Source organism: Pteropus alecto, unplaced genomic scaffold, assembly GCF_000325575.1.
Source record: "Pteropus alecto unplaced genomic scaffold, ASM32557v1 scaffold273, whole genome shotgun sequence".
NCBI lineage: Eukaryota > Metazoa > Chordata > Mammalia > Chiroptera > Pteropodidae > Pteropus > Pteropus alecto.
Window position 1 is genome coordinate 410,180 of NW_006433963.1, and position 6,871 is coordinate 417,050.

The following is a 6,871-nucleotide window of genomic DNA, read 5'->3' on the forward strand; positions in this document are numbered from 1 at the left end:
ATTACTATCTTTCTATAGCAAATATCTTCTTATAATTTAAGCTTATAATGCCAGTTCTTAGTAAGTGTTGTACTCCTCTGCTTCTATTTGTCTGATAGTCACCTTACTCTTAATTATGTTTTGTTTTTTTTTTTTTTCATTTTGTTTTAGGTGAGCTGACCCCTTTCAGTATTTCCTGTAGTTCAGGCCTCATAGTGGGGAATTCCTTCCATTTTTGTATGTCTGGAAATGTCTTAATTTCTCTTTCATATCTAAAGAAGAGCTTAGCTGGATACATTATTTTAGGCTGGTAGTTCCATTCACTTAATAGTTTGAATATTTCATTCCATTTCTTTCTGGTTTGCAAGATATGTACTGAGAAGTCGAACAATAATGTAATTGATTTTCCTTTAAACGTTGCCGTCTTATTTTCCCTGGCTGCTCTGAGAATTCTGTCTTTGCTGTTGATTTTTGATAATTTTGGTACCGTATGTCTTGGTGAAGGCCTTTTTGAGTTGAGATACTTGGGTGTTCTGCTGACTTCTTGAATTCCAAGCTCCAGTTCATTCTTTAGATTTGGGAAATTTCTTCAACTATTTGTGTGGAAATGCTTTCTAATCCCTGTTCCTTTTACTCTCCTTCGATTATTTTTATGTTTCCTCTCCTGATGGTGTCAGCTAGTTCTCGTATTTCTTTTTCATTATTTTTCATTCTTCGGTTTCTCTCTTCTTCCCTCTGATTTATTTCTAGATTTCTGTCTTCAATATCACTGATCCTTTCCTCCATTTGTTTGAGTCTTTTTCCAAAGCTTGCTATTTCATTTTTTAAGTCTTGTAGTGTGTTCTTCATCTTCTGAAGTTCTATTTGGTTGTTTTTGAGAGCTTCTATCTCCTTGCTAAAAAACTCATTCTGCTTAGCTAGTTGTTTTTTTCAGTTCCTGGATGTGCTGATATGAATTATTTTGGATCTAATTGAGATTTTTCAGAAATACCATCCTGAATTCTCTGTCATTTAAGTCACATATTTCTGTGTCTTTAAACTTATTTTTTGGTGATTTTCTCTTTGTTTCTGAGATGCCTTGTCACCTTGATTGTTCATGTGTTTAATGGACTATTTCTCTGCTCGGGCATTAATGGAAGTGTATTCTGCTGTTTTTCCAGAGAGAAGATTTATTATAGAAAGGTCTCTCTTTAGTCTGTTGCAAAGAAAGCGTTTTTTCTTTTTGTTTCCAGTAGGTGATTTCTAAGCCTCTTGGATCTTTGCTTTACATAAAGCCTTAATAATTCTGATCCGAGGTTCTGACCTGTGTCAGCTCTTATGCGCAGATCCTTTGCCCAGTTGTGTTTGTGTGCAGGTTTGGTGTTTTTCTTTGAGTTTTAGATGTTTAACTTATTGTTTCAAGGGGAGAGATCTGGGGATATCTGTCACTCTGCCATACTTCTGACTTCCAGACTTTTAATTTTTAGGAGTTTTTTTTTTTTTTTTTTGATGATTTTTTAAATTTCCCTCCTGTTGATAGGTCTATTTAAATTTTCCAATTCTTCATGATTTAGTCTAGGAATGTTATTTATATGTAGGAATTTGTATATTTCTTCTAGGTTATTGAATTTAGTGGTGTATAGCCTTTCATACTGTTCTTGTATGTAATTGCAATATGCATTTTAACTTCTCTTTCACTTCCAATTTTTTTTTTTGAGGCTTCCTCTTTTTTACTTAGTGAACCTAGCCAGAAGTTTATCAATTTTATCTATCTTTTTAAGGAAGAGGTCTTTTTTGCATTCTTTTTCTTTTTCTATTTTTTTTTTCTGTTCTCTATTTTGTTTAATTCTGCTCTAATTTTTATTATTTCCTTTCTTTTACTGACTTTGGGCTTCATTTACACCTTTCTGCCCTAGTTTCTTAAATGAAATGTTAAGTTATTTATTTGGGATTTTTCTCATTTCTTGAGTTAGGCTTGTAATGGTATAAACTTCTCTCTTATTACTGCTTTTGCTGCATCCTTCCAAATTTTTATATGTTGTATTGTCATTCGTATTTGTCTCTATGTATCTTTTGATCTCTTCTTTTATTTATTTATTTTTTTTGACCCAGTCATTGTTCAGTAGTATGTGATTGAATCTCCACATAGTTGTGGGAGTCTTTTTAGCTTTTTTTAGCAGTCGATTTCCAGTTTCAGAGCTTTGTGGCTGGAGCATATACTTGGTTTGATTTCAATCATTTAAAATTAGTTTAGACTAGTTTTGTTCTCTAACATATGATCTGTTGTTGAGAATATTTTACGTGCACAAGAGAAGAATGTGTATTCTTGTGTTCTGTGGTTCTGTATTGATTATGTTTTTTGGACTAATGCGTAATTTAATGCTAATTTTTCCTTATTGATTTTCTCTTTGGATGATCTATTCATTGTTGTCAATGGGGTATTTATCTCCCTTACTATAATTTCATTTTATTAGTTTCTCTCATTAGTTCTGTTAGCAATTTATATATTCTGGTATGTCTTGGTCTTCTTGGTATATTGTTCTCTTTATCATTATAAAGTGTTCATCTTTTTCTGTGTTAGTTTTTTATCTTGAAATTTATTTTGTCCGATATACGTATGGCTACACCTGCTTCTCTCTGGTTGCAAATTACTTGGAGTATCATTTTCCACCCTTTCACTTTGAGTATATGTTTGTTTTTGCAGCTGAGATGGGTCTCGTGAAGGCAGCAAATAGTTTTTATTGACTCTTCTTCAAATTTTTGTTTTTTAATTCATCTTACTACTTTGTGCCTTTTAACTCGTTAGTTCAATCTATTTACATTTAGGGTGATCATTGATATATGAGGACTTCCTATAGTCATTTTATCATCTGTTTTTTGGTAGCTTTGTATCTCCATTCCCCCCACCCCCTTGTGTTTCTCTCTGTTCTTTTAGTTTTGTGGTATTCTATGACTTTCCCCGTTCATTTCCTCTTTTTTATGTCATATATCTCAGTTTTAGATATTTGTTTTGTGGTTACCATTAGGTTCAAAAAAAGTGTTATACGTATATTTTCTTTTCTGATTGCATCTTATCTCCACTTACCTGTGCAAGTTCAGAACTTTCCCCTCTCCTCTTTTATATTTTGTTGTCACAAATTATCCCTTTTTGTGTTGTGCATTTATTTCCAAATGTACTAGCTATTATCTTCTTGTTTTAAATGCTTTTACCTCCTTTATACTTTATGTTATATTTAAATATTTAATATGTTATTCTTAACAAGGGTTGTAACTTTCTGCTTCTGTTTGTCTGTCATTTTATATTTTCATATCATTTTGCCTTTTTGTTTCAGGCAGATGTAAACTTTACAGCATTTCTTGTAATGCAGGTCTTGTGGTAGTAAATTCCCTTGGCTCCTGTTAGTCTGGAAATTTTTTTTATTTCTCCATGTCTAAAGGATAACTCCACTGGATATATTATTCTTGGCTGATTATTTCTCTTTCAATCTTTTAAATATTTGATTCAACTCTCCTCTAGCTTGTAATATTCCTCCTGAAAAATACGATGATAATATAATGAGATTTTCTTTATAGGTTGCCATCTTTTTTTTTCCATTGGATGCCTTGAGAATTCTTTTCTTATCATTGATTTTTTTTACAGCTTTAATATAATGTACCTTGGAGAAATTCTTTTTGGATTGAGATAATTAGGAATTCTAGTAGCTTCTTGCATTGGAGGGTCCCGTTCTTTCCATAGTTTGGGATGTTCTCATCAATTATTTGTTTGAATGATCTCTCTTTCTTTTCTCCTTCTCTTCTTCTGTTTGAACATTATTATTATATTATTATATTTTTCTTTCTAATGAAGTCAGATAGTTTTTGTAGAATTTTTTCTTTCTTTCGTTTTTCACTCTAAATTCTCTTTTTCCACCTGAGTCATTTCTAGATTTTTTATCTTCAATATCACTAATTCTTTTCTCCATCTGATTTGCTCTATTTCCTAAGCTCACTCATCCATTCTTCATTTTAGTTACTGAGTTCCTCAGCTCCATAATCTCTGTTTGGTTCTTTTTAGTACACTCAATATGTTTTGTAAAGTACTCCTTTTTTTTTTTCTTTGATTTTATTTCTGAACTTTTTGAATTGCTTTTCTGAATTGTCTTTTATCTCACTGAGTTGTTTCCAAACTGCAGTCTTGACTGCTCTGTCATTTAGATCATAGTCTTTCATGCTTTTAATTTTATTTTCTGGAGATATTTATTTATTTATTTATTTATTTATTTATTTATTGGAATGCTCTTGTTACCTTGGTTATTCATTATGTTTTGTGGATTATTTCTCTGCCTGAGCATTTGTGGAAATAAAATATATTTTTTTTAATTAATAGATACTTAACTGTTTAGCAGTTTGATAAGTAGAGGTCTTTCTTTGTTTTCTAGTAGGTGGTACTTAATTGTAAGTTATAGTTTTCTCCAACAGGCACTAATGGGGCTTCTGGGATCTCTGTGGTGTGATATAAACTTGGCCATGGAAAACTTATTGTATTCTCTAGAATGTTGTTATTCTTTTAACAAATTAATCACTTCTGTCTCAGGGCACCACCTCCATGGTATGATTTGGCAGGCTATGAGTCTCCTGGCCTGTGTGTTCCTGGTTCTACCTTCCTGTAGCCAGAAGCTGCCAGCTATGCCACTCTGTCTGAGGGAAAGTGGTTTGCATGACTGTGGCTCTGTTCTTTCCAGTATGTTCAACCATGATGAGTACAGACCACTTAGGCTAAAAAGTTGCTTCTTTTCTTTTGCAATCTGTTGAATGAGGATTTTACAGCCTCTGGGTCACAGGTTTCCTTGTCTATGGCTTCTTTTGTTTAGTGATGGTTATTTGTGGAATGCTGTCACTCTTTGAACTGCTTCTTTGCCCCTGGGCTAAGCCTCAATCTGTACTGGCCACCCAGTTCTATTTGTAGCCTCTGCTCCTCTGGTTTGTCCAGTTCGAGTTGCACCCATATCCCTCACTGCCATTACATCGACTGGGGCCATGGTGATCACTAGACTGTGTCTGCAGCTCCTGTTTCTGTTTTTACCCTATCTCATCTCCCATTTTATCTCTAAGATGTCAACTTTGAGATGTCTCTGTGCAGATCCTCAAATGTGTTTTTGTGTTTAGCAGGGAATTTTTTGTTTAATTATAGCTGACTAACTTGTAACTTCAAGAGGAGACACCTGGATATCCTCCCATGCCACCATGCTGCTGACATTATTTTTCACTTTTCTTATATAATTAAAAACTTGATTAAGACAACACAAAACACAGAAAATTAGTTTGATAAAACACAGAATCTTTGCTTTCTTGGAAGATTATGCCAAAAAAATGTTTTCAGCAGATAAAAGAAATTTAAATTTTGTTTTACATAGGTACACCACTGATATTAAGCTTAATTTTCAAAATATAACAATTCGATTTTCCTACAGCTTAATTACATGAGATAAAATTTCCTATCTCTTTCTCTTAAACTTCTGTATACATTTAGCCTGTCTTTTATAAATAGAAGTTCTAATTTAGACAAAATTACTCTTTTTTCTTAAGAAAACTGCATTTTTATTCCTCATACTTTTTCTTAGCTAAAAACACATCTTATTTTCCTTGTATAAATTAGCCACCTTTATTATTTCCAAAATTTCAATTACATATGTTAGAATTTTTAACTGTTAAAACCCTTAATTTATAGTAAAAATGAAGATATACACAATTATGAACTGTCTTTCATATTTGTATCATGTGTCTTGGCAAATTTATAAGTACGTTTTATAATTTTTGGAAATGTGCTTTCTCAAAGTAAATTTCTCAGCTTGGCACAAGATGTATATTAATAGATTAAAAAAATATCTTTAGTTTTTCTGCAATCAGAATCCAACAGTAGGGAAACTTATGTTCAATAATTAATGTTTCAATATTTTTTTCTTGAAAATTATCTAGATTTAAGACATTTCTATTGTTTAATTTAACTCAGCAAAATTTAAATTTTCAAGTTACTAAAAGATATGGGAAACATTTAAAAAGTTTATCTAAAAAATCTTTTATTCAACTATATTTATTTAATTTACTTGCTTGCAATAAGTATGTTTAGATTCCTTATTAAAATTTCAGATAAGCATGGCAGTGTGAGGGGTTCCCTTGACCTTTCCCCTTCAGATTACGAGTCGAACAGCTATAATCCAATGGAAATTTCCCAGCCTAACACACAAACAATTCTGAGATATCTGCATTTGAACATCTGATGGTGGCAAATCAGGTGAGAAAGGGAAAAGTAAAAGGAGGAGAGCAGAAATGGGAGCCACAAATGAAGCAGCCTGGAGCTCCCTGCAGGACTCATGGACAGAGGAAGAATCAGGTTGTGGTATGCATTCTACAGCCCCAAATATTCCTGCCTGAGTGATCAGCATATACTATGGCAGAACCCACTGATCAGGTCAGAGACAAAATACAGAAATGCAACAGCTATGTATAGCAGCCATTATTACTAGGCTAAAAAGCTAAGTCATGGATCCTGGTTGCCTCCTCTCACACTTCCAGAGCTCACCTTTGCACACTCTCCCAGAGATAGCAACAAGCCCCAAGGGAAATGGAAGTAGTGAGTGTCAGACTATAGAGCAGGGAGTTGGCAACTCCAGGAACTAATAAGATAGCTTCTGAGTACACTGATGCACACTGTGGCTGGTCCCAGTGATAGGAGTGAAGGTAAAGAGGTGAGGAAACTAAGGCCTGGTGGTTACCATTACTGGGAGGAAAACAGACACAGACATAGTGGCAGCCTCTCACAACCCTCCAAATTCCCACCCTTTAAGGCTGAACCTGGTGGAAGACCCTGGTGCACCTAAAGCAGCAAAACACTGCCCCTGGCCACTGGGGCAGCACTGGAACTTCAGGGGCTCTT